The 27,711-nt window shown below is 46.3% G+C and overlaps 1 long non-coding RNA gene across 1 annotated transcript; it reads left to right on the top strand.

Moving 5' to 3' along the window:
* The first annotated feature begins 670 nt into the window (after window positions 1-670).
* LOC120997813 lies at window positions 671-21,352 on the top strand. Its single transcript, XR_005778227.1, has 3 exons — window positions 671-795; window positions 5,730-5,734; window positions 21,341-21,352. It is a non-coding gene; the product is annotated as an uncharacterized LOC120997813 (long non-coding RNA).
* Window positions 21,353-27,711: the final 6,359 nt, after the last annotated feature.

The raw sequence follows: 27,711 nt of genomic DNA, 5'->3' as shown, positions 1-27,711 counted from the left end.
TGGAGAGTGTTCTTGATCTGGCCAACTGTTGTGAAGGGTGTTTTCTTCACCAGGTAAAGAATTCTTCGGTCATCCACCACAGTTGTTTTCCGTGGTCTTCCCGGTCTTTTGGTGTTGCTGTTCCAAACAGTTGTTTTGGCCATGCCTAATGTTTTTGCTATCTCTCTGATGGGTTTGTTTTGTTTTTTCAGCCTAATGATGGCTTGCTTCACTGATAGTGACAGCTCTTTGGATCTCATCTTGAGAGTTCACAGCAACAGATTCCAAATGCAAATAGCACACTTGAAATGAACTCTGGACCTTTTATCTGCTCATTGTAATTGGGATAATGAGGGAATAACACACACCTGGCCATGGAACAGCTGAGAAGCCAAGTGTCCTATTACTTTTGGTTCCTTAACAAGTGGGAGGCACATATGCAAACAGTTGTAATTCCTACACCGTTTACCTGATTTGGATGTAAATACCCTCAAATTAAAGCTGACAGTCTGCAGTTAAAGCACACCTTGTTTGTTTCATTTCAAATCCATTGTGGTGGTGCATAGAGCCAAAAATGTTAGAATTGTGTATATGTCCCAATATTTATGGACCTGGCTGTAGTGTGCCATCCTTCCCCCATGGACTGTGCCTGGTCCTGCTTCACCTCCCACCCAATGCTGACTTACTGTTTGTGCTGCTGGCAGTGCGCAGTCAGGGCCTGGGGCAGATCTTCACGGAGCTGGTCTGGAGTCTGGACTGGTGACGCTGCTGGATCAGGTCAGGTCCGGACTGGTTAGTCAGGTCACAGTGCGATGCGTGCTGGCAAAGGAACAGGACAAAGACATTTTACAGAGTGCAGACACAGAAAAATAAAGCATTTAATCCAGTCACAACTGATGTTTCTCTGACTGCTGCAGAACCTCCCAATACAAACCTCAGCTTCTGCAGAACCTCCCAATACAAACCTCAGCTTTTGCAGATCCTCCTAATACACACCTCAGCTGCAGCAAAACCTCCTAGTACACAACTTATTTGCTGCAGAACTTCATAATACACACATCAGCTGCAGAGCCTCATAATACACACCATAGCTGTTGCAGAACTTCATAATACACACCTCATCTGCTGCAGAATCTCCTAATACACACCTCAGCTGCTGCAGAACCTCCTAACACACACCTGAGCTGCTGCAGAACCTCCTAACAACACCTCAGCTGCTGCAGAACATCATAATCTAATGCTAGAGAACATATAAGGCTTTGATCACATATGTATTAGGGGTCTCAAGTCACAGATCAGGTCATTAATACTGGACACAATTTTCTAGTCTGGCAGATGGAAACCGGTCAGATCTCATCATAGTCAACGGGATCCGTCAGGTGTTGTTGTCTATGTAGTGCCAGATCCGGCATTGCAGTGATTTTCGTTGTTCTGCATCTATGACAGGACAGAACAGCGAACATCACTAGCACAGAAGTGAACAAAGCCTAATACACACCTCAGAAGCTGCAGAACATTATAATAGTGACACGTGAACTACAAGTCTCATCATCACCCGATTGTTATTATTGGAAATTAGGGGGAAACATAGGGTGAGTAAAAGTGGAGAGAACTACAACTACCAGCATGTTGACGCTGTTATTATTAGATACAAGTGGATATTACACAGTATAAGGCCGGGTTCACATCACTGATCCGACAGAACATAAAAAAAAACAAAAAAAAAAAAAAAAACAGATCTTGTATTTCAAGCATTGGTTTTGCATATTAGGCATCCGTGGCATCCCAAAACGTAAAATTAAATGGTGATGTGAACCCAGCCTAAGAAGTGAAAAAGCATGTTCTGATTATTATAGGGCATCATCGAGTTGTACTAGATAAGAGCTTTAGGAAATAACTATAACCCCCAGTATGGCCAGACTTATTATGGGGCATCAGTATACATTACAGAGAGGAAGTGTAAGAGGAGAGAACTACAACTCCCAGCATTACCAGACTGTACTAGGGCATAAGTTGAAATTACATGGAGGGATACAATAGGACAGACTAACTACAACTCCCAGCATTACCAGACTGTACTTGGGCATACGTTAAAATTACATGAAGAGGGATATAATAGGAGAAAACTACAATTCACAGCTTTTATGGGACGTTATATGGGCTATCCCAGGATATCATTAACCACTCCTCCAGGCACTACATAGAAGCTCCGCCCACTCACAGCAACATCCCACAGGTCTTTCACCAGTCCTCTGCACTGTTCACATGATGATGACATCACCAAAGGTCCTTCAGACTTCCGCTCTGCTATTCCTTGGCTTCCTGCACTGGTCACATGGTTGTTGACATCACTAAAGGTCCTTCTTCACTTCTTACATTCTCTTTTAACAGGTAGCTAGCTATACAACTGTAATTGGTGGGTGGGGTCTATCCTCCACTGCGGGCCCCCTTCCCCCAGGGGCCCCATAGCAGCTGTGTGGTCTGCCTCTATTGGAGGTATGCCACTGGCGCCCACTCAGCTTCTAAGCGGACACCATGTTTAAAATCCCGACTTCCACTGTACATGTATATTGGAGGTTGGTAAGGGGTTGAAATAAGTAATTCCCCCATATACAGATGTAGTTGAGCCAGGATCTTCTATATCAGAGGCAAAGACTTTACCAGCTTCGCCACAGACTTGACAACAAACAGTGGTATTTCTCAAACTAAAATCCTTTACTCGTATTTATGTACAACACACTGGTATCTACCGATACATCTCTGTCTACCAGGATATTGGGGTAACAGAAAAAGTCTAATTTATTTAGTAATCACAAAAATGTAATGGAACAAAATAAATTAACATGAACACATTTTAGCTCTCTTTATACATATATACTAGCAGGATGACCCAGCTTCACACGGTTATATTTTGACTATTTCATTTAATATCCGTGTGTGAGATAAAATATATCCACAGTGTTCCCCATAACAGTAAACTCTACAGCACCCCTCCCCCTTAATAGTAACTTCCACAGCAGCCCACCACCTTAAGGGCTCTTTCACACTTGCGTTCTTGTCTTCCGGCATAGAGTTCCGTCGTCGGGGCTCTATGCCGGAAGAATCCTGATCAGGATTATCCTAATGCATTCTGAATGGAGAGAAATCCGTTCAGGATGCATCAGGATGTCTTCAGTTCCGGAACGGAACGTTTTTTGGCCGGAGAAAATACCGCAGCATGCTGCGCTTTTTGCTCCGGCCAAAAATCCGGAACACTTGCCGCAAGGCCGGATCCGGAATTAATGCCCATTGAAAGGCATTGATCCGGATCCGGCCTTAAGCTAAACGTCGTTTCGGCGCATTGCCGCATCCGACATTTAGCTTTTTCAGAGTGGTTACCATGGCTGCCGGGACACTAAAGTCCTGGCAGCCATGGTAAAGTGTAGCGGGGAGCGGGGGAGCAGTGTACTTACCGTCCGTGCGGCTCCCCGGGCGCTCCAGAGTGACGTCAGGGCGCCCCAAGCGCATGGATCATGTGATCACATGGATCACGTCATCCATGCGCATGGGGCGCTCTGACGTCATTCTGGAGCGCCCCGGGAGCCGCACGGACTGTAAGTATACCGCTCCCCCGCTCCCCGCTCCTACTATGGCAACCAGGACTTTAATAGCGTCCTGGGTGCCATAGTAACACTGAACGCATTTGGAAGACGGTTCCGTCTTCAAATGCTTTCAGTACACTTGCGTTTTTCCGGATCCGGAGTGTAATTCCGGCAAGTGGAGTACACGCCGGATCCGGACAACGCAAGTGTGAAAGAGGCCTAACTTTGACTTCCACAGCAGCCCGCCCCTATGACAGTGACCTCCACAGCGGCCCACCCTCTTAACGGTGACCTCCATGGAACTTCGCCCCCTTAACTGTGACCTCCACAGTTCTCAGCCCCCTTTACACTGACCTACACAGTGGCGCACCCCGTAAAAGTGACCTCCACAGTGGCCCGTCCCCCTAACAGTCACCCCACGATGTCCCGCCCCCTTAACCCCTTAAGGACTCAGCCCTATTTCACCTTAAGGACTTGGCCATTTTTTGCAAATCTGACCAGTGTCACTCTTAGTGCTGATTACTTTAAAACGCTTTGACTTATCCAGGCCGTTCTAAGATTGTTTTTTCGTCACATATTGTACTTCATGACACTGGTAAAATGATGTAAAAAATTCATTTTTTTTTATAAAAAATACCAAATTTACCAAAAATGTGTAAAAAAATTTGAAGCCCCCCTGATGCACCCCTAGAGTAGAAACTCCATAAAAGTGACCCCATCTAAGAAACTACACCCCTCAAGGTATTCAAAACTGATTTTACAAACGTCATTTACCCTTTAGGTGTTCCACAAGAATTAAAGGAAAATAGAGATACAATTTCAAAATTTCATTTTTTTGGCAGATTTTCCATTTTAATAATTTTTTTTCCAGTTACAAAGCAAGGGTTAACAGCCAAACCAAACTGAATATTTATGGCCCTGATTCTGTAGTTTACAGAAACACCCCATATGTTTTTCGTAAACCACTGTACGGTCACACGGCAGGGCGCAGAAGGAAAGGAATGCCATACGGTTTTTGGAAGGCAGATTTTGCTGGACTGTTTTTTTTGACACCATGTCCCATTTGAAGCCCCCCTGATGCAACCCTAGAGGAGAAACTCCATAAAAGTGACCCCATCTAAGAAACTACACCCCTTAAGAAACTACACCCCAAAGCAGATTTTACAAACGTTGTTAACCCTTTAGGTGTTCCACAAGAATTATTGGCAAATGGAGATGAAATTTCAGAATTTAAATTTTTTGGCACATTTTCCATTTTAATCCATTTTTCCCAGTAACAAAGCAAGGGTTAACAGTAAAGTTGAGCGAACACCTGGATGTTCGGGTTCGAGAAGTTCGGCCGAACTTCCCGGAAATGTTCAGGTTCGAGATCCGAACCCGACCCGAACTTCATCCCGAACCCGAACCCCATTGAAGTCAATGGGGACCCGAACTTTTCGGCACTAAAAAGGCTGTAAAACAGCCCCGGAAAGGGCTAGAGGGCTGCAAAAGACAGCAAAATGTAGTTAAATCCCCTGCAAACAAATGTGGATAGGGAAATGAATAAAAATAAAATAAATAAAAATTAACCAATATCAATTGGAGAGAGGTCCCATAGCAGAGAATCAGGCTTCATGTCAGCAGAGAATCAGTCTTCATGTCATAGCAGAGAATCAGGCTTCACGTCACCCAAAACTGGAACAGTCCATTGTCATATATTTAGGCCCCGGCACCCAGACAGAGGAGAGAGGTCCCATAACAGAGATTCAGGCTTCATGTCAGCAGAGAATCAGTCTTCATGTGTCACGGCTGTATGTGAGCAACAATAGTATACACAGTAAAAGAGCTACTGACCGGACCCAAACTAGGGAGGATAAAGGGTGACCCCTGTCAGACCCTCAAAGCTCTCCCTATTCTGCTAAAGCACATGCCCGGATCCAAATGGCGGAACGAGGCATGCCCACGTGCCTAAGACTGATGACCACTGTAACCCTTACAATAGTGGAAGGGGCACGGCCACCGGTGCCCTACTCAGTATATGGAGGGAACCGTGGCCACCTCAGATCCAGTCAGAAAATAATCAGGTACACAACAATGTCTGTACACTTAGCTGAAGGTGTTGCAGCTGCAGAGAAGACGGATCCAAGGACAGCTGGCAATATCCGGAGTGCTTGCTGCAGCAGAACACAGGTCCAGTGAACTGATAGCTACAAGTGAAGATACTAAAGCAAGAGCTACAACTGAAATGAGAACGATAATCCACGCCCTACAATAGGAGGAGGGGTGATATAAAGAGAGGGAAATCAAACGCATGAGGAACAGCTGGGAGGAAGGAAACCAAAAGTAAACAGAGCAGTGAGAACTCCTCCCAGCTCTAGTAGTGACATCATCACAGGGGTGGAGAAACAGAGCTGTGAGAACGTCCCAAAGCTCTGGTAGTGACAGTACCCCCCCCCCCCCCCTCTACGGGTGGACTCCGGACACCCAGGACCCACCTTCTCAGGATGAGCCCTATGAAATGCCCTGATGAGGCGAGTGGCTTGAATGTCCGACACCGGAACCCACATCCTCTCCTCAGGACCATAACCCTTTCAATGAACGAGGTACTGAAGAGAACCGCGGACAATGCGAGAGTCCACAATTCTGGAAACCTCAAACTCCAGATTGCCATCAACCAAAATCGGAGGAGGAGGCAAAGAGGAGGGTACCGTGGGCTGGACATATGGTTTTAAGAGAGATCTGTGAAATACATTATGTATCTTCCAAACCCGTGGAAGATCAAGACGGAAGGCAACAGGATTGATGACTGACAAGATTTTATAAGGCCCAATAAACTTGGGACCCAATTTCCAGGAGGGAACCTTCAGTTTAATATTTCTTGTAGACAACCACACCAGATCACCCACATTCAGGTCCGGACCAGGCACACGTCTCTTATCAGCCACACGCCTATACCTCTCACTCATCTTTTTAAGATTACTCTGAATCTTTTGCCAAATGGTAGACAAAGACGAGGAAAATCTCTCCTCCTCAGGTAAACCAGAAAGAGCCCCTCCCGAGAATGTCCCAAACTGCGGATGGAACCCATATGCACCAAAGAATGGTGACTTATCAGAAGATTCCTGACGACGGTTGTTCAGAGCAAACTCAGCAAGAGGGAGAAATGAACACCAATCCTCCTGGTTCTCTGCCACAAAACAGCGCAAATATGTCTCCAGATTCTGATTGAGGCGCTCAGTCTGACCATTCGACTGCGGGTGAAAAGCAGAAGAGAAGGACAGCCGAACCCCCAGGCGAGAACAGAAAGCCTTCCAGAACCTGGACACAAACTGCGTGCCTCTATCGGAAACAATATCAGAGGGAATGCCGTGCAATTTAACAATATGGTCGACAAAAGCTTGCGCCAACGTTTTAGCATTAGGTAATTCAGGGAAAGGTACGAAATGAGCCATCTTGCTAAAACTGTCCACCACCACCAGGATCACCGACTTCCCCGAGGAACGAGGAAGATCCGTGATAAAGTCCATGGACAGGTGTGTCCAAGGACGGGAAGGTATGGGTAACGGGAGAAGGGAACCTGAAGGCCGTGAACGAGGGACCTTAGCGCGAGCCCACGTCTCACAAGTAGCCACAAAACCCTCCACCGACTTACGAAGAGCCGGCCACCAAAATCTCCGAGCAATGAGATCTACCGTGGCTCTACTCCCGGGGTGACCAGCAAGAACCGTATCATGATGCTCCTTAAAGAGTTTGTGACGTAGCTCAGGAGGCACGAACAACTTCCCAGAAGGACAACGGGCAGGTGCCTCAGTCTGGGCAGCCTGGACCTCGGCCTCCAAATCGGAATATAGAGCAGAAACAACTACCCCCTCGGCCAAAATGGGACCCGGGTCCTCTGAGTTTCCTCCTCCCGGAAAACAGCGAGAGAGAGCATCAGCCTTCACATTTTTTATCCCAGGTCGGAATGTAACAACAAAATTGAATCTGGAGAAGAACAGAGACCATCTGGCCTGTCTCGGATTCATACGCCTGGCCGACTCCAAGTATGCCAGATTCTTATGGTCGGTAAAAACGGTGATAGGGTGCCTGGCCCCCTCCAACCAATGGCGCCATTCCTCGAAAGCCAACTTGATGGCCAACAACTTCCTATCTCCCACATCATAGTTTCTCTCTGCCGGGGAGAGTTTTTTAGAGAAAAAGGCACAGGGTCGCCATTTGGCAGGAGAAGGGCCCTGGGACAAAACCGCACCCACACCCACCTCGGAAGCATCCACCTCAACAATAAAAGGTAAGGAAACATCGGGATGCACCAAGACGGGAGCAGACGCAAAACTCTCTTTAATCTTAGAAAAGGCTGCAAGCGCCTCCTCCGACCAAGAAGAAAAATCCGCCCCCTTTTTTGTCATGTCAGTAAGGGGTTTGACAACAGAGGAATAATTCAAAATGAACTTTCTGTAATAGTTCGCAAAACCCAGAAAGCGCATCAATGCCTTCTGATTCTCAGGAAGCTCCCACTCAAGTACAGCACGGACCTTCTCCGGATCCATGCGAAAACCAGAAGCAGAGAGGAGAAAACCCAGAAATTGAATCTCCGATACCATAAAAAGACATTTCTCCAGCTTGGCGTACAATTTATTTTCCCGCAGAATCTGCAGAACCTGAAAAAGATGATCCTGATGGGTCTGAACATCAGGGGAAAAAATCAAAATATCATCAAGATACACCAATACAAATTTCCCCATTAAATGGTAGAAAATACTATTAACAAAATGCTGAAAGACGGCCGGAGCATTCATCAGGCCGAAAGGCATAACGAGATTCTCGAAATGCCCGTTAGGGGTATTAAAGGCCGTTTTCCATTCATCCCCCTCTCTGACCCTGACCAGGTTGTACGCGCCTCTCAAATCCAATTTGGAAAACACCTTGGCCCCAACAATTTGGTTGAAGAGGTCCGGGATCAGAGGAAGGGGATAGGGATCGCGAATCGTGATACGGTTCAGCTCCCTAAAATCTAGGCAAGGTCTCAGAGAGCCATCTTTTTTTTTAACAAAAAAAAAAAACGCGGCCACAGGTGACTTTGAGGGACGAATATGCCCCTTCTCGAGACTCTCGGAGATATAAGTTCGCATTGCGATTCTTTCCGGTTGTGAGAGATTGTAGAGGCGTGCTTTTGGCAGCTTGGCGCCGGGAATGAGGTTAATGGGACAGTCAAACTCCCGGTGAGGAGGTAGCTCCTGAACACCGCTCTCGGAAAACACGTCCGAGAAATCAGAGAGAAATGATGGCACAGTTTTAGTAGACACCTCTGCAAAAGTCGCTGTGAGACAATTCTCTCTACAAAAGTCACTCCACTCATTTATTTGCCTTCCTTGCCAATCAATAGTGGGGTTATGTCTAGTGAGCCAGGGTAACCCCAAAACTAGAGGAGAAGGCAATCCGTTAAGGACAAAACAAGATATATCCTCCACATGAGTGTCACCTACAGCTAGCCGGATATTGTGAACAATGCCCTTCAGAGATCTCTGTGAGAGTGGAGCAGAGTCAATTGCAAAAACAGGTATATCCTTTTCTAATGTGCAAACCTGAAAACCATGCATGGCTACAAATTGAGTGTCAATAAGATTGACGGCCGCTCCACTATCGACAAAAATCTCACAAGAAATGACTTTGCTCTCTAGCGCCACCCTGGCAGACAGGAGAAAACGGGAACTGCAGGTCAGAGGAAAAGCATCAATTCCTACATCAAAGCAAACGCATCTTTCAATCTCTCTGAGAGACCATGACAGAACTGACTCCGGAGTGCAGCATCATTCCAACCCGAATCAGCGGCCCATCTCCGAAATTCAGAACAATAAAGCTCCGCAGACAGTTTGTTCTGGCATAAAACACGTAAGTTAGATTCGGCCAGAGCAACACGATCCGGGTCATCATAAATCTCCCCCAGGGCCACAAAAAATCTTTCCACGGATCGAAGGGAGGGATCCCCTGATGGCAGCGAAAAATCCCAAGTCTGAGCATTACCCCTGAGCAGGGAGATGACAATCCTCACCCTCTGCTCCTCCTTACCAGAGCAGTGGGGACACAAGCAAAAATGGAGTTTGCATGCCTCTCTGAAGCAAACAAAATTCTCACTGCCCCCGGAGAACGTTTCCGGAAGTGAGACCTTTGGCTCGCAACAGACTCCATGAGCCGGAGCAGAGCCCAATGCTTGAAGCTGAGTCATAGATTGACGGAGATCCGCTACTTCCAAAGAAAGACCCTGCATGCGGTCAACCAGGCCAGAAAGCGGATCCATGTCAAAAAAGGACGGTTTTGGTGGATTATAATGTCACGGCTGTATGTGAACAACAATAGTATACACAGTAAAAGAGCTACTGACCAGACCCAAACTAGGGAGGATAAAGGGTGACCCCTGTAAGACCCTCAAAGCTCTCCCTATTCTGCTAAAGCACATGCCCGGATCCAAATGGCGGAACGAGGCATGCCCACGTGCCTAAGACTGATGACCACTGTAACCCCTACAATAGTGGAAGGGGCACGGCCACCGGTGCCCTACTCAGTATATGGAGGGAACCGTGGCCACCTCAGATCCAGTCAGAAAATAATCAGGTACACAACAATGTCTGTACACTTAGCTGAAGGTGTTGCAGCCGCAGAGAAGACGGATCCAAGGACAGCTGGCAATATCCGGAGTGCTTGCTGCAGCAGAACACAGGTCCAGTGAACTGATAGCTACAAGTGAAGATACTAAAGCAAGAGCTACAACTGAAATGAGAACTATAATCCACGCCCTACAATAGGAGGAGGGGTGATATAAAGAGAGGGAAATCAAACGCATGAGGAACAGCTGGGAGGAAGGAAACCAAAAGTAAACAGAGCAGTGAGAACTCCTCACAGCTCTAGTAGTGACATCATCACAGGGGTGGAGAAACAGAGCTGTGAGAACGTCCCAAAGCTCTGGTAGTGACATCATGTCATAGCAGAGAATCAGGCTTCACGTCACCCACCACTGGAACAGTCCATTGTCATATATTTAGGCCCCGGCAACCAGACAGAGGAGAGAGGTTCCATAACATAGAATCTGGCTTCATGTCAGCAGAGAATCAGTCTTCATGTCATAGCAGAGAATCAGGCTTCATGTCATAGCAGAGAATCAGGCTTCACGTCACCCACCACTGGAACAGTCCATTGTCAGATATTTAAGCCCAGGCAGAGGAGAAAGGTCCCATAGCAGAGAATCTGGCTTCATGTCAGTAGAGAATCAGTCTTCATGTCATAGCAGAGAATCAGGCTTCACGTCACCCACCACTTGAACAGTCCATTGTCAGATATTTAGGCCCAGGCACCCAGGCAGAGGAGAGAGGTCCCATAGTAGAGATTCAGGCTTCATGTCAGCAGAGAATCAGTCTTCATGTCATAGCAGAGAATCATGCTTCACGTCACCCAACATTGGAACAGTCCATTGTCATATAATTTAGGCCCCGGCACCCAGACAGAGGAGAGAGCTCCCATAACAGAGATTCAGGCTTCATGTCAGCAGAGAATCAGTCTTCATGTCATAGCAGAGAATCAGGCTTCACGTCACCCACCACTGGAACAGTCCATTGTCACATATTTAGGCCCAGGCACCCAGGCAGAGGAGAGAGGTCCCATAGCAGAGAATCTGACTTCATGTCACCCACCACTGGAACAGGCCACTGTCAGATATTTTTAGGCCCCGGCACCCAGACAGAGGACAGAGGTCCCATAACAGAGATTCAGGCTTCATGTCATAGCAGAGAATCAGGCTTCACGTCACCCACCACTGGAACAGTCCATTGTCACATATTTAGGCCCAGGCACCCAGGCAGAGGAGAGAGGTCCCATAGCAGAGAATCAGGCTTCATGTCACCCACCACTGGAACAGGCCACTGTCAGATATTTTTAGGACCCGGCACCCAGACAGAGGAGAGGTTCATTCAACTTTGGGTTGCCCCGCAATATAATGGTAAAATGAAAATAAAAATAGGATTGAATGAGGAAGTGCCCTGGAGTACAATAATATATGGTTAAGGGGAGGTAGTTAATGTCTAATCTGCACAAGGGATGGACAGGTCCTGTGGGATCCATGCCTAGTTCATTTTTATGAACGTCAGCTTGTCCACATTGGCTGTAGACAGGCGGGTGCGTTTGTCTGTAATGACGCCCCCTGCCGTGCTGAATACACGTTCAGACAAAACGCTGGCCACCGGGCAGGCCAGCACCTCCAAGGCATAAAAGGCTAGCTCTGGCCACGTGGACAATTTGGAGACCCAGAAGTTGAATGGGGCCGAACCATCAGTCAGTACGTGGAGGGGTGTGCACAGGTACTGTTCCACCATGTTAGTGAAATGTTGCCTCCTGCTAACACGTTCCGTATCAGGTGGTGGTGCACTTAGCTGTGGTGTGGTGACAAAACCTTTCCACATCTCTGCCATGCTAACCCTGCCCTCAGAGGAGCTGGCCGTGACACAGCTGCGTTGGCGACCTCTTGCTCCTCCTCTGCCTTCGCCTTGGGCTTCCACTTGTTCCCCTGTGACATTTAAGAATGCTCTCAGTAGCGCGTCTACCAACGTGCGCTTGTACTCGCGCATCTTCCTATCAAGCTCCAGTGCAGGAAGTAAGGTGGGCACATTGTCTTTGTATCGTGGATCAAGCAGGGTGGCAACCCAGTACTCAGCACACGTTAAAATGTGGGCAACTCTGCTGTCGTTGAGCAGGCACTGCAGCATGTAGTCGCTCATGTGTGCCAGGCTGCCCAGAGGTAAGGACAAGCTGTCCTCTGTGGGAGGCGTATCGTCATCGTCCTGCGTTTCCCCCCAGCCACGCACCAGTGATGGGCCCGAGCTGCGTTGGGTGCCACCCCGTTGTGAACATGCTTCCTAATCATCCTCCTCCACCTCCTCCTCATCCTCGTCCTCCTCGTCCTCCAGTAGTGGGCCCTGTCTGGCCACATTTGTACCTGGCCTCTGCTGTTGCAAAAAATCTACCTCTGAGTCACTTCGAAGAGACTGGCCTGAAAGTGCTAAAAATGACCCCTCTTCCTCCTCCTGGGCCACCTCCTCTTCCATCATCGCCCTAAGTGTTTTCTCAAGGAGACATAGAAGTGGTATTGTAACGCTGATAACGGCGTCATCGCCACTGGCCATGTTGGTGGAGTACTCGAAACAGCACAACAGGGCACACAGGTCTCGCATGGAGGCCCAGTCATTGGTGGTGAAGTGGTGCTGTTCCGCAGTGCGACTGACCCGTGCGTGCTGCAGCTGAAACTCCACTATGGCCTGCTGCTGCTCGCACAGTCTGTCCAGCATGTGCGAGGTGGAGTTCCACCTGGTGGGCACGTCGCATATGAGGCGGTGAGCGGGAAGGCCGAAGATACGCTGTAGCGCAGACAGGCGAGCAGCGGCAGGATGTGAACGCCGGAAGAACGAACAGACGGCCCGCACTTTATGCAGCAGCTCTGACATGTCGGGGTAGTTGTGAATGAACTACTGCACCACCAAATTCAGCACATGCGCCAGGCAAGGGATGTGCGTCAAACCGGCTAGTCCCAGAGCTGCAACGAGATTTCGCCCATTATCGCACGCCACCAGGCCGGGCTTGAGGCTCACCGGCAGCAACCACTCGTCGGTCTGTTGTTCTATACCCCCCCACAACTCCTTTGCAGTGTGGGGCCTGTCCCCCAAACATATGAGTTTCAGAACGGCCTGCTGACGTTTACCCCGGGCTGTGCTGAAGTTGGTGGTGAAGGTGTGTGGGTGACTGGATGAGCAGGTGGAAGAAGAGGAGGAGGAAGCTGAGTAGGAGGAGGAGGAGATAGGAGGCAAAGAATGTTGCCCTGCGATCCTTGGCGGCGGAAGGACGTGCACCAAACAGCTCTCCGCCTGGGGCCCAGCCGCCACTACATTTACCCAGTGTGCTGTTAGGGAGATATAGCGTCCCTGGCCGTGCTTACTGGTCCACGTATCTGTGGTTAGGTGGACCTTGCCACAGATGGCGATGCGCAGTGCACACTTGATTTTATCGGATACTTGGTTGTGCAGGGAAGGCACGGCTCTCTTGGAGAAGTAGTGCCGGCTGGGAACAACATACTGTGGGACAGCAAGCGACATGAGCTGTTTGAAGCTGTGTGTGTCCACCAGCCTAAATGACAGCATTTCATAGGCCAGTAGTTTAGAAATGCTGGCATTCAGGGCCAGGGATCGAGGGTGGCTAGGTGGGAATTTACGCTTTCTCTCAAATGTTTGTGAGATGGAGAGCTGAACGCTGCCGTGTGACATGGTTGAGATGCTTGGTGACGCAGGTGGTGGTGTTGGTGGTACATCCCATGTTTGCTGGGCGGCAGGTGCCAACGTTCCTCCAGAGGCGGAGGAAGAGGCCGAGGCAGCGGCAGCAGCAGAAGAGGCCGAGGCGGCAGCAGCAGAAGAGGTAGCAGGGGGAGCCTGAGTGACTTTCTTGTTTTTAAGGTGTTTACTCCACTGCAGTTCATGCTTTGCATGCAGGTGCCTGGTCATGCAGGTTGTGCTAAGGTTCAGAACGTTAATGCCTCGCTTCAGGCTCTGATGGCACAGCGTGCAAACCACTCGGGTCTTGTCGTCAGCACATTGTTTGAAGAAGTGCCATGCCAGGGAACTCCTTGAAGCTGCCTTTGGGGAGCTCGGTCCCAGATGGCGGCGGTCAGTAGCAGGCGGAGTCTCTTGGCGGCGGGTGTTCTGCTTTTGCCCACTGCTCCCTCTTTGTCTTTTGCTACGCTGTTGGCTCGGTCTCACCACTGCCTCTTCCTTTGAACTGTGAAAGTCAGTGGCACGACCTTCATTCCATGTGGGGTCTAGAACCTCATCGTCCCCTGAATCGTCTTCCACCCAGTCTTGATCCCTGACGTCCTGTTCAGTCTGCACACTGCAGAAAGACGCAGCAGTTGGCACCTGTGTTTCGTCATCATCAGAGACGTGCTGAGGTGGTATTCCCATGTCCTCATCATCAGGAAACATAAGTGGTTGTGCGTTAGTGCATTCTATCTCTTCCACCCCTGGGGAAGGGCTAGGTGGATGCCCTTGGGAAACCCTGCCAGCAGAGTCTTCAAACAGCATAAGAGACTGCTGCATAACTTGAGGCTCAGACAGTTTCCCTGATATGCATGGGGGTGATGTGACAGACTGATGGGCTTGGTTTTCATGCGCCATCTGTGCGCTTTCTGCAGAAGACTGGGTGGGAGATAATGTGAACGTGCTGGATGCACTGTCGGCCACCCAATTGACTAATGCCTGTACCTGCTCAGGCCTTACCATCCTTAGAACGGCATTGGGCCCCACCAAATATCCCTGTAAATTCTGGCGGCTACTGGGACCTGAGGTAGTTGGTACACTAGGACGTGTGGCTGTGGCAGAACGGCCACGTCCTCTCCCAGCACCAGAGGGTCCACTAACACCACCACGACCATGTCCGCGTCCGCGTCCCTTACTAGATGTTTTCCTCATTGTTACCGTTCACCACAATAAGAAAAAAATTATTCGGACCAATGTATTGAATTCAAATTCAGGCCTTTTTTTTACAGACACCTAACACTATCTGGCTATCTATTTAGGTACCGTATTACACTAATACAGGCACACCAGTAATGACAGATTTAGCTGAATATAAATTTGAGGCCTATTATTTAGGCGCTGCGTGACAGGTATACGTTTACGGACAGAATTAGACTTGGATCTGCACAGTAGCGTGTGTGTGAAGTTATTGAGAATTACCCTATCAGCACCTTGAATCTAATATACCCTTTTAGGGATAGATTTAAAGTAGGCCTGATACAGCAGAAACCACTAATTTAGAGAATTGCAAAATTGGGAATTGTATTTCAACCCAGAACAAAAACTGTGCTTTGACGGACACTAAATAACTTGACCAGCTAAAGCAGTAATGACAGATTTGGATGAATATAAATGTGAGGCCTATTTTTTAGGCGCTGGGTGGCAGGTATACGTTTAATCACAGAATTAGACTTGGATCTGCACTGTAGCGTGTGTGTGAAGTTATTGAGAACTATCCTATCAGCACCATGAATCTAATATACCCTTTTAGGGATAGATTTAAAGTAGGCCTGATACAGCAGAAACCACTAATTTAGAGAATTGCAAAATTGGGAATTGTATTTCAACCCAGAACAAAAACTGTGCTTTGACGGACACTAAATAACTTGACCAGCTAAAGCAGTAATGACAGATTTGGATGAATATAAATGTGAGGCCTATTTTTTAGGCGCTGGGTGACAGGTATACATTTAATCACAGAATTAGACTTGGATCTGCACTGTAGCGTGTGTGTGAAGTTATTGAGAACAACCCTATCAGCACCTTGAATCTAATATACCCTTTTAGGGATAGATTTAAAGTAGGCCTGATACAGCAGAAACCACTAATTTAGAGAATTGCTAAATTGGGAATTGTATTTCAACCCAGAACAAAAACTGTGCTTTGACGGACACTAAATAACTTGACCAGCTAAAGCAGTAATGACAGATTTGGATGAATATAAATGTGAGGCCTATTTTTTAGGCGCTGTGTGACAGGTATACGTTTAATCACAGAATTAGACTTGGATCTGCACTGTAGCGTGTGTGTGTGAAGTTATTGAGAACTACCCTATCAGCACCTTGAATCTAATATACCCTTTTAGGGATAGATTTAAAGTAGGCCTGATACAGCAGAAACCACTAATTTAGAGAATTGCAAAATTGGGAATTGTATTTCAACCCAGAACAAAAACTGTGCTTTGACGGACACTAAATAACTTGACCAGCTAAAGCAGTAATGACAGATTTGGATGAATATAAATGTGAGGCCTATTTTTTAGGCGCTGGGTGACAGGTATACGTTTAATCACAGAATTAGACTTGGATCTGCACTGTAGCGTGTGTGTGAAGTTATTGAGAATAACTTGGTGACAGGCTCAGCTTGACCCTGATGTAGGATATAGCCAAAAAATAACCACACTTTTGATGGTTAAATGCACTTCGTGACAGGCTCCGCTTGCCCCTGATGTAGTATATGGCCAAAAAATAACCACACTATTGATGGTTAAATGCACTTGATGACAGCTTGACCCTGATGTAGTATATGGCCAAAAAATAACCACACTATTGATGGTTAAATGCACTTGATGACGGCTTGACCCTGATGTAGGATATAGCCAAAAAATAACCACACTATTGATGGTTAAATGCACTTGGGTGACAGGCTCAGCTTGCCCCTGATGTAGTATATGGCCAAAAAATAACCACACTATTGATGGTTAAATGCACTTGATGACAGCTTGACCCTGATGTAGGATATAGCCAAAAAATAACCACACTATTGATGGTTAAATGCACTTGGGTGACTGGCTCAGCTTGCCCCTGATGTAGTATATGGCCAAAAAATAACCACACTATTGATGGTTAAATGCAATTGATGACAGCTTGACCCTGATGTAGGATATAGCCAAAAAATAACCACACTATTGATGGTTAAATGCACTTGGGTGACAGGCTCAGCTTGCCCCTGATGTAGTATATGGCCAAAAAATAACCACACTATTGATGGTTAAATGCACATGATGACAGCTTGACCCTGATGTAGGATATAGCAAAAAATAACCACACTATTGATGGTTAAATGTACTTGGTGGCAGCTTGTGCTGGCGCACCACAAGCCACAAAATGGCCGCCGATCACCCCAGAAAAAAGTGACTGAAAAACGCTCTGGGCAGCCTAAAAACAGTGAGCAATTGAATAGCAGCAGTTCAATGATCCACAGCTGTAGATCGATCACTGAATGAAGTCTTTTGGAGGAGTCAGTGGCGTCTCTAGCTTTCAAATTTTGGGGGGGCACACTGGAGGCCAGGACAAAAGTAGGGGGGGCAGCTATAACAATGATACATTTACACAAGTATGCTTAGAAATGCTGCAATACTTTACCCAATACCTAAAACCGCAACAGGGAAGAAAAGTCCAGCTGTCTGTGGATGACACTTTTAAAGAGAGGGGGATCTGTGGATGACACTGCTATGGGGGGATCTGTGGATGCCACGTACCGTATATAGCATCTTATGCTATATGTGTCATCCACAGATCCACCCCATGACAGTGTCATCCCCATTTCCCCCTCCATAACAGTGTTATCCACAGATCTCCCTCCCTGCCTCTCACAGGAGTGTACATATATAAAATAAACATATTTCACATGAACACTTACAGTTACTTGGCTTGGCCCTTGGGGATCTCGGACACCACTTCAACACTTTGGCCGGGGGCTCGGCGGAGCTGATGTTGTGTTTTATCCTAATGAGAAAGATTTCATAATAAGGATTTGGAGAAGGGGCAGAGGGATAGCAGAGCAGAGAGAGGCTGGTGCTGCTACTAGGGGGTCATACCATGGGGGAGTAATAAAACCCACCATAATGCCCCCCAGTAGAAATAATTATCCTTATAATGTGCAAAACATACCCCCTTATGCCCCCAGTTGAGCTAATGTCCCCCATAATGTGTCCCAGTATAAAATGCTACTGTACAGAGCCCCCCATATAAAACACCCCTTCTTTGTGGCCTCAGTAGATGCCGCTATAGTGCCCACCAATAATGTGCCAGTAATAAGTGCCCTCAATAACGTGCCACTGCCAGTAACAAGAGCCCCCCAATGTGCCAGTAATAAGCCCCCCATCACGTGCCAGTAATAAGCCCCCCATCACGTGCCAGTAATAAGCCCCCCATCACGTGCCAGTAATAAGCCCCCCATCACGTGCCAGTAATAAGCCCCCCAATGTGCCAGTAATAAGCCCCCCATTACGTGCTAGTAATAAGCCCCCCCATTACGTGCCGGTAATAAGCCCCCCCCATTACGTGCCAGTATTAAGCCCCCCCATCATGTGCCAGTATTAAGCCCCCCCATGTTCCAGTATTAAGCCCCCCCATCATGTGCCAGTATTAAGCCCCCCATCATGCCAGTATTAAGCCCCCCCATCATGTGCCAGTATTAAGCCCCCCATCATGTGCCAGTATTAAGTCCCCCCATCATGTGCCAGTATTAAGTCCCCCCCATCATCATGTGCCAGTATTAAGTCCCCCCCATCATCATGTGCCAGTATTAAGTCCCCCCCATCATGTGCCAGTATTAAGTCCCCCCCATCATCATGTGCCAGTATTAAGTCCCCCCCATCATCATGTGCCAGTATTAAGTCCCCCCATCATCATGTGCCAGTATTAAGTCCCCCCCATCATGTGCCAGTATTAAGTCCCCATCATCATGTGCCAGTATTAAGTCCCCCCCATAATCATATGCCAGTTTTAAGTCCCCCCCATCATGTGCCAGTATTAAGTCCCCCCCATTGTAATAAGCCCCCATAATGTGCCAGTAACACTATTGTAAAAAAACAAACAAAAAAAACCCACTTATACTTACCTCAGTGTCAGCGATGCGATGCAGACTCTTTCTGTGTCCCGCGCTGTAAAGCTCAGGCGGCGCAATGACGTCATTGCGCCGCCTGCGCCGGCCTCTGATAGGCTGCCGGCCTAGTGCCTGCAGCCTATCAGAGGAAGGGGAAGGGACACGCCTCTCCCTCCCCCAGTGGCGTAGCGTGGGTTGCCAGCACCCGGGACAAGCCAAAAATTGCGCAGATAACACAGTGATAACTCTAAGTACAGATAATGTAGTAGATGGGTGTAAGCCCCCAGAATTCAGAACACACACAGTGTGACCTGAAGTCTGGGGCCGAATGCGGCAGGGTGGGCCATATTCTCAATCTCCTCCCCCAACCCTACTGTGAAACAGATATGTGTATGGGCATTATTATTACAGTATAATATCGCCCCATACCTGTTACATCCAGTGACGTCTCCTGTGATGTAGACTTTCCTCAACGTCTTCATTCAGAGATAAGACCGCCATGATACTTTCTTTCAGCCGCTTCTCGTCTCTGCAGAGTTTCACCGAATTTTTTTTAGGTTCCTCACTTTACTCTCATCCTCTCCTTCCTGGTGTCTCAACAACTCATCCCGCTGCCCCCCAATACTGTGCTAGAGCCATACAGATAGTCCCCCATTCCCCATAATATTACTCCCCCTGTATATTATAATGGCCCCCTCTTTGTTAATAATACAATAGCCCCCGCTTTATTATTAATATAATGTCCCCGCTTTATTATTAATATAATGTCCCCCTCTTTGTTATTAAAGAGGGGGCCATTATATTAATAATAAAGAGGGGGTCATTACATTAATAATAAAGAGGGGGCCATTATATTAATAATAAAGAGGGGGTCATTACATTAATAATAAAGAGGGGGCCATTATATTAATAATAAAGAGGGGGCCATTATATTAATAATAAAGAGGGGGCCATTATATTAATAATAAAGAGGGGGCCATTATATTAATAATAAAGAGGGGGCCATTATATTAATAATAAAAAGGGGGCCATTATATTAATAATAAAGAGGGGGCCATTATATTAATAACAAAGAGGGGGACATTATATTAATAATAAAGCGGGGGTCATTACATTAATAATAAAAAGGGGGCCATTATATTAATAATAAAGAGGGGGCCATTATATTAATAATAAAGAGGGGGCCATTATATTAATAACAAAGAGGGGGACATTATATTAATAATAAAGAGGGGGCCATTACATTAATAATAAAGAGGGGGCCATTATATTAATAATAAAGAGGGGGCCATTATATTAATAATAAAGAGGGGGCCATTATATTAATACTAATGTATTGGCCCCCTATTTATTATTAATATAATGTCCCCCTCTTTGTTATTAATATAATGGCCGCCTCTCCCCTCCTCTCACCTAATTACACAGGGTGGGACTCTGCACTCAGGGACTGTCACTCACTCTGGGTCGCTTGAATCACTCTCTGCCTGGAGTCTGGACTTCAGTTCTGCATCTTCTTTCTTGCTCCGGCTACTGGGCTGGCTCTGCACTCACTGCCTTTCCTGCCTGGAAGGTGGGCGGAGCCTATCGGGAACTGCCGTGCATGCCCCGCCCCCTCTCCCCTCCTCACTCTGCTCTGCAGCCGGACTCTGTGTGAAGACGCTGGCGGCTCACTTCACTTAGGTGGGGGGGGAATTTTAGTTGGGGGGGCACAGCATGATGTAGGGGGGGGCCGTGGCCCCCTCTGGCCCCCCCCTGGCGACGCCACTGGGAGGAGTTAATCACTGCCTAATCTCGCCCTAACGTCGCAGCTGCAACCTCTCCCTACACTTGTATCAGCAGAGTGACGTGCAGCGCTACGTGACCCAAGCTTATATAGAGGCTGGGTCACATGCTGCACTGGCCAATCACAGCCATGCCAATAGTAGGCATGGCTGTGATGGCCTCTTGGGGCAAGTAGTATGATGCTTGTTGATTGGCTGCTTTGCAGCCTTTCAAAAAGCGCCAAGAAAGCGCCGAACACCGAACCCGAACCCGGGCTTTTACGAAAATGTTCGGGTTCGGGTCCGTGTCACGGACACCCCAAAATTCAGTACGAACCCGAACTATACAGTTCGGGTTCGCTCATCCCTAGTTAACAGCCAAACTAAACTGAATATTTATGGCCCTGATTCTGTAGTTTACAGAAACACCCCATATGTAGTCGTAAACTGCTGTACGGGCACACGGCAGGGCGCAGAAGGAAAGGTATGCCATACGGTTTTTGGAAGGCAGATATTGCTGGACTGTTTTTTTTTGACACAATGTCCTATTTGAAGCCCCCCTGATGCGCCCCTAGAGTAGAAACTCCAAAAAAGGGACCCCATTTTACAGAATAGGGTGGCAGTATTGTTGGTACTAGTTTAGAGTACATACAGTGGGATGCGAAAGTTTGGGCAACCTTGTTAATCGTCATGATTTTCCTGTATAAATTGTTGGTTGTTACGATAAAAAATGTCAGTTAAATATATCATATAGGAGACACACACAGTGATATTTGAGAAGTGAAATGAAGTTTATTGGATTTACAGAAAGTGTGCTATAATTGTTTAAACAAAATTAGGCAGGTGCATAAATTTGGGCACTGTTGTCATTTTATTGATTCCAAAACCTTTAGAACTAATTATTGGAACTCAAATTGGCTTGGTAAGCTCAGTGACCCCTGACCTACATTCACAGGTGAATCCAATTATGAGAAAGAGTATTTAAGGGGGTCAATTGTAAGTTTCCCTCCTCTTTTAATTTTCTCTGAAGAGTAGCAACATGGGGGTCTCAAAACAACTCTCAAATGACCTGAAGACAAAGATTGTTCACCATCATGGTTTTATGGGAAGGATACAGAGAGCTGTCTCAGAGATTTCAGCTGTCTGTTTCCACAGTTAGGAACATATTGAGGAAATGGAAGACCGCAGGCTCAGTTCAAGTTAAGGCTGGAAGTGGCAGACCAAGAAAAATCTCGGATAGACAGAAGCGACGAATGGTGAGAACAGTCAGAGTCAACCCACAGATCAGCACCAAAGACCTACAACATCATCTTGCTGCAGATGGAGTCACTGTGCATCGTTCAACCATTCGGCGCACTTTACACAAGGAGATGCTGTATGCGAGAGTGATGCAGAGGAAGCCTTTTCTCCGCCCACAGCACAAAAAGTGCCGCTTGAGGTGGGCTAAAGCACATTTGGACAAGCCAGCTTCATTTTGGAATAAGGTGCTGTGGACTGATGAAACTAAAATTGAGTTATTTGGCCATAACATGCATGGAGGAAAAAGAACACAGCATTCCAAGAAAAACACCTGCTACCTACAGTAAAATATGGTGGTGGTTCCATCATGCTGTGGGGCTGTGTGGCCAGTGCAGGGACTGGGAATCTTGTCAAAGTTGAGGGACGCATGGAATCCACTCAGTATCAGCAGATTCTGGAGACCAATGTCCAGGAATCAGTGACAAAGCTGAAGCTGCGCCGAGGCTGGATCTTTCAACAAGACAACGACCCTCAACACTGCTCAAAATCCACTAAGGCATTTATGCAGAGGAACAAGTACAACGTTCTGGAATGGTCATCTCAGTCCCCAGACCAGAATATAATTGAAAATCTGTGGTGTGACTTAAAGAGAGCTGTCCATGCTCGGAAGCCATCAAACCTGAATGAACTAAAGATGTTTTGTAAAGAGGAATGGTCCAAAATACCTTCAACCAGAATCCAGACTCTCATTGGAACCTACAGGAAGCGTTTAGAGGCTGTAATTTCTGCAAAAGGAGGATCTACTAAATATTGATTTCATTTCTTTTTTGTGGTGCCCAAATTTATGCACCTGCCTAATTTTGTTTAAACAATTATAGCACACTTTCTGTAAATCCAATAAACTTCATTTCACTTCTCAAATATCACTGTGTGTGTCTCCTATATGATATATTTAACTGACATTTTTTATCGTAACAACCAACGATTTATACAGGAAAATCATGACGATTAACAAGGTTGCCCAAACTTTCGCATCCCACTGTATGATTTTTGGTTGCTCAATATTACACTTTTTGTGAGGCAAGGTAACAAGAAATAGCTGTTTTGGCACCGTTTTTATATTTTGTTATTTACAACATTCATCTGACAGGTTAGATCATGTGATATTTTTATAGACCAGGTTATCACGGATGCGGCGATACCTAATATGTAAAAAAAAAAATTTGTTATTTAAGTTTTACACAATGATTTCTTTTTTGAAACAAAAAAAATCATGTTTTAGTGCTTCCATAGTCTGAGAGCCATCATTTTTTCAGTTTTTGGGCGATTACCTTGGGTAGGGTATAATTTTTGCGGGACGAGATGACTGTTTTATTGGCACTATTTTGGGGTGCGTGTGACTTTTTGATCGCTTGCTATTACACTTTTTATGATGTAAGGTGACAAAAAACTGCTTTTTTTACACTTTTTTTTTTTTTTTTTTTTACGGTATTGACCTGAGGGGTTAGGTCATGTGATATTTTTATAGAGCAAGTTATTACGGATGCTACAATACCTAATATGTATCCTTTTTTTTTATTTATGTAAGTTTTACACAATGATTTCTTTTTTGAAACAAAAAAAATCATGTTTTAGTGTTTCCATATTTTGAGAGCCATAATTTTTTCTGTTTTTGGGCGATTACCTTGGGTAGGGTACGATTTTTGCAGGATGAGATGACGGTTTTATTGGCACTATTTTGGGGTGCGTCTGACTTTTTGATCGCTTGCTATTACACTTTTTGTGATGTAAGGTGACAAAAAATAGCTTTTTTTACACCGTTTATATTTTAAATTTGTTACGGTGTTCATCTGAGGGGTTAGGTCATGTGATATGAAACTTTTCAAGATGGGTGGTGACCATGGCGGACATTTTGAAGTCGGACATTTTGAGTCCAACTTTTGTTTTTTCAATAGGAAGAGGGTCATGTGACACATCAAACTTATTTGGAATTTCACAATAAAAACAATGGTGTGCTTGGTTTTAACATAACTTTATTTTTTCATGAGTTATTTACAAGTTTCTGACCACTTATAAAATGTGTTTAATGTGCTGCCCATTGTGTTGGATTGTCAATGCAACCCTCTTCTCCCACTCTTCACACACTGATAGCAACACCGCAGGAGAAATGCTAGCACAAGCTTCCAGTATCCATAGTTTCAGGTGCTGCACATCTCGTATCTTCACAGCATAGACAATTGCCTTCAGATGACCCCTAAGATAAAAGTCTAAGGGGGTCAGATCGGGAGACCTTGGGGGCCATTCAACTGGCCCACGACGACCAATCCACTTTCCAGGAAACTGTTCATCTAGGAATGCTCGGACCTGACACCCATAATGTGGTGGTGCACCATCTTGCTGGAAAAACTCAGGGAACGTGCCAGCTTCAGTGCATAAAGAGGGAAACACATCATCATGTAGCAATTTCGCATATCCAGTGGCCTTGAGGTTTCCATTGATGAAGAATGGCCCCACTATCTTTGTACCCCATATACCACACCATACCATCATGTGCAGCACCTGAAACTACGGAGACTGGAAGCCTGTGCTAGAATTTCTCCTGCGGTGTTGCTATCAGTGTGTGAAGAGTGGGAGAAGAGGGTTGCATTGACAATCCAAAACAATAGGCAGCACTTTGAACACATTTTATAAGTGGTCAGAAACTTGTAAATAACTCATGAAAGAATAAAGTTACGTTAAAACCAAGCACACCATTGTTTTTCTTGTGAAATTCCCAATAAGTTTGATGTGTCACATGACCCTCTTCCTATTGAAAAAACAAAAGTTGGATTCAAAATGTCCGACTTCAAAATGGCCGCCATGGTCACCACCCATCTTGAAAAGTTTCCCACCTTACATATACTAATGTGCCACAAACAGGAAGTTAATATCACCAACCATTTCCATTTTATTAAGGTGTATCCATATAAATGGCCCACCCTGTACTTACCACACATTAGGGCCCCTAGAATGCCAGGGCAGTATAACTACCCCACAAGTGACCCCATTTTGGAAAGAAGACACCGCAAGGTATTTCGTGATGGGTATAGTGAGTTTATGGAAGTTTTTATTTTTTGTCACAAGTTAGTGGAATATGAGACTTTGTAAGAAAAAAAGAAAAATATATAAATCATCATTTTCCGCTAACTTGTGACAAAAAATAAAAATTTCTAGGAACTCGCCATGCCCCTCACGGAATACCTTGGGGTGTCTTCTTTCCAAAATGGGGTCACTTGTGGGGTAGTTATACTGCCCTGGCAATTTAGGGGCCCTAATGTGTGGGAAGTATTTTGAAATCAAAATGTGTAAAAAATGACCTGTGAAATCCTAAAGGTGCTCTTTGGCATGTGGGCCCCTTTGCCCACCTAGGCTGCAAAAAAGTGTTACACATCTGGTATCACCGTACTCAGAAGAAGTAGGGCAATGTGTTTTGGGGTGTCTTTTTACATATACCCATACTGGGTGAGAGAAATATCTCGGCAAAAGACAACTTTTCCCATTTTTTTTATACAAAGTTGGCATTTGACCAAGATATTTATCTCACCCAGCATGGGTATATGTAAAATGACACCCCAAAACACATTGCCCAACTTCTCCTGAGTACAGAGATACCACATGTGTGACAGTTTTTTGCAGCCTAGATGCGCAAAGGGGCCCAAATTCCTTTTAGGAGGGCATTTTTAGACATTTGGATCCCAGACTTCTTCTCACGCTTTAGGGCCCCTAAAATGCCAGGGCAGTAGAAATACCCCACATGTGACACCATTTTGGAAATAAGACACCCCAAGGTATTCAATGAGGGGCATGGCGAGTTCATAGAAATTTTTTTTTTTTGGCAAAAGTTAGCGTAAATTGATTTTTTTTAGTTTTTTCTCACAAAGTCTCCCTTTCCGCTAACTTGGGACAAAAATTTCAATTTTTCATGGACTCAATGTGCCCCTCATGGAATACCTTGGGGTGTCTTCTTTCCGAAATGGGGTCACATGTGGGGTATTTATACTGCCCTGGCATTTTAGGGGCCCTAAAGCGTGAGAAGAAGTCTGGAATATAAATGTCTAAAAAATTTTGCGCACTTAGATTCCGTGAGCGGTATTGTGAGTTCATGTGAGATTTTATTTTTTGACACAAGTTAGTGGAATATGAGACTTTGTAATAAAAAAATAAAAAAATTATATTTTCCTCTAACTTGGGCCAAAAAAATTTCTGAATGGAGCCTTACAGGGGGGTGATCAATGACAGGGGGGTGATCAGGGAGTCTATATGGGGTGATCACCCCCCTGTCATTGATCACCCCCCTGTAAGGCTCCATTTAGACGTCCGTATGTGTTTTGCGGATCCGATCCATGTATCCGTGGATCTGTAAAAAACATACGGACGTCTGAATGGAGCCTTACAGAGGGGTGATCAATGACAGGGGGGTGATCAGGGAGTCTATATGGGGTGATCACCCCCCTGTCATTGATCACCCCCCTGTAAGGCTCCATTCAGACGTCCGTATGTGCTTTGCGGATCCGATCCATGTATCCGTGGATCCGTAAAAAACATACGGAAGTCTGAATGGAGCCTTACAGGGGGGTGATCAATGACAGGGGGATGATCAGGGAGTCTATATGGTGTGATCACCCCCCTGTCATTGATCACCCCCCTGTAAGGCTCCATTCAGACGTCCTTATGTGTTTTGCGGATCTGATCCATGTATCCGTGGATCTGTAAAAAACATACGGACGTCTGAATGGAGCCTTACGGAGGGGTGATCAATGACAGGGGGGTGATCAATGACAGGGGGGTGATCAGGGAGTCTATATGGGGTGATCACCCCCCTGTCATTGATCAACCCCTTGTAAGGCTCCATTCAGACGTCCGTATGTGTTTTGCGGATCCAATCCATGTATCCGTGGATCTGTAAAAAACATACGGACGTTTGAATGGAGCCTTACAGCGGGGTGATCAATGACAGGGGGGTGATCAATGACAGGGGGGTGATCAGGGAGTCTATATGGGGTGATCACCCCCCTGTCATTGATCACCGCCCTGTAAGGCTCCATTCAGACGTCCGTATGTGTTTTGCAGATCCGATCCATGTATCCGTGGATCCTTAAAAAAACATACGGACGTCTGAATGGAGCCTTACAAGGGGGTGATCAATGACAGGGGGGTGATCAATGAAAGGGGGGGATCAGGGAGTCTATATGGGGTGATCAGGGGTTAATAAGGGGTTAATAAGTGACAGGGGGGGTGTAGTGTAGTGGTGTTTGGTGCTACTTATTACAGAGCTGCCTGTGTCCTCTGGTGGTCGATCCAAGCAAAAGGGACCACCAGAGGACCAGGTAGCAGGTATATTAGACGCTGTTATCAAAACAGCGTCTAATATACCTGTTAGGGGTTAAAAAAAATCGCATCTACAGCCTGCCAGCGAACGATCGCCGCTGGCAGGCTGGAGATCCACTCGCTTACCTTCCGATCCTGTGAACGCGCCCGCCTGTGTGCGCGCGTTCACAGGAAATCTCGCGTCTCGCGAGATGACGCATAGATGCGTGACTCTGCCTGGAGCTGCCGCCTCCGGAACGCGATCCTGCGTTAGGCGGTCCGGAGGCGGTTAAACAGGCAATCTGCTGGCCACAGATTGCCTGTTATTTAGGTCCATCCTGCGAGATACTCACCTGGTTTGTTGTTCCTGCTTGGCTTCCGATTTTATCCTTTCGT

This window comes from Bufo bufo, chromosome 4, assembly GCF_905171765.1.
Source record: "Bufo bufo chromosome 4, aBufBuf1.1, whole genome shotgun sequence".
Lineage (NCBI taxonomy): Eukaryota > Metazoa > Chordata > Amphibia > Anura > Bufonidae > Bufo > Bufo bufo.
Note: the sequence above shows the minus strand (reverse complement) of the source record. Positions and strands in the feature narration are given on the sequence as shown.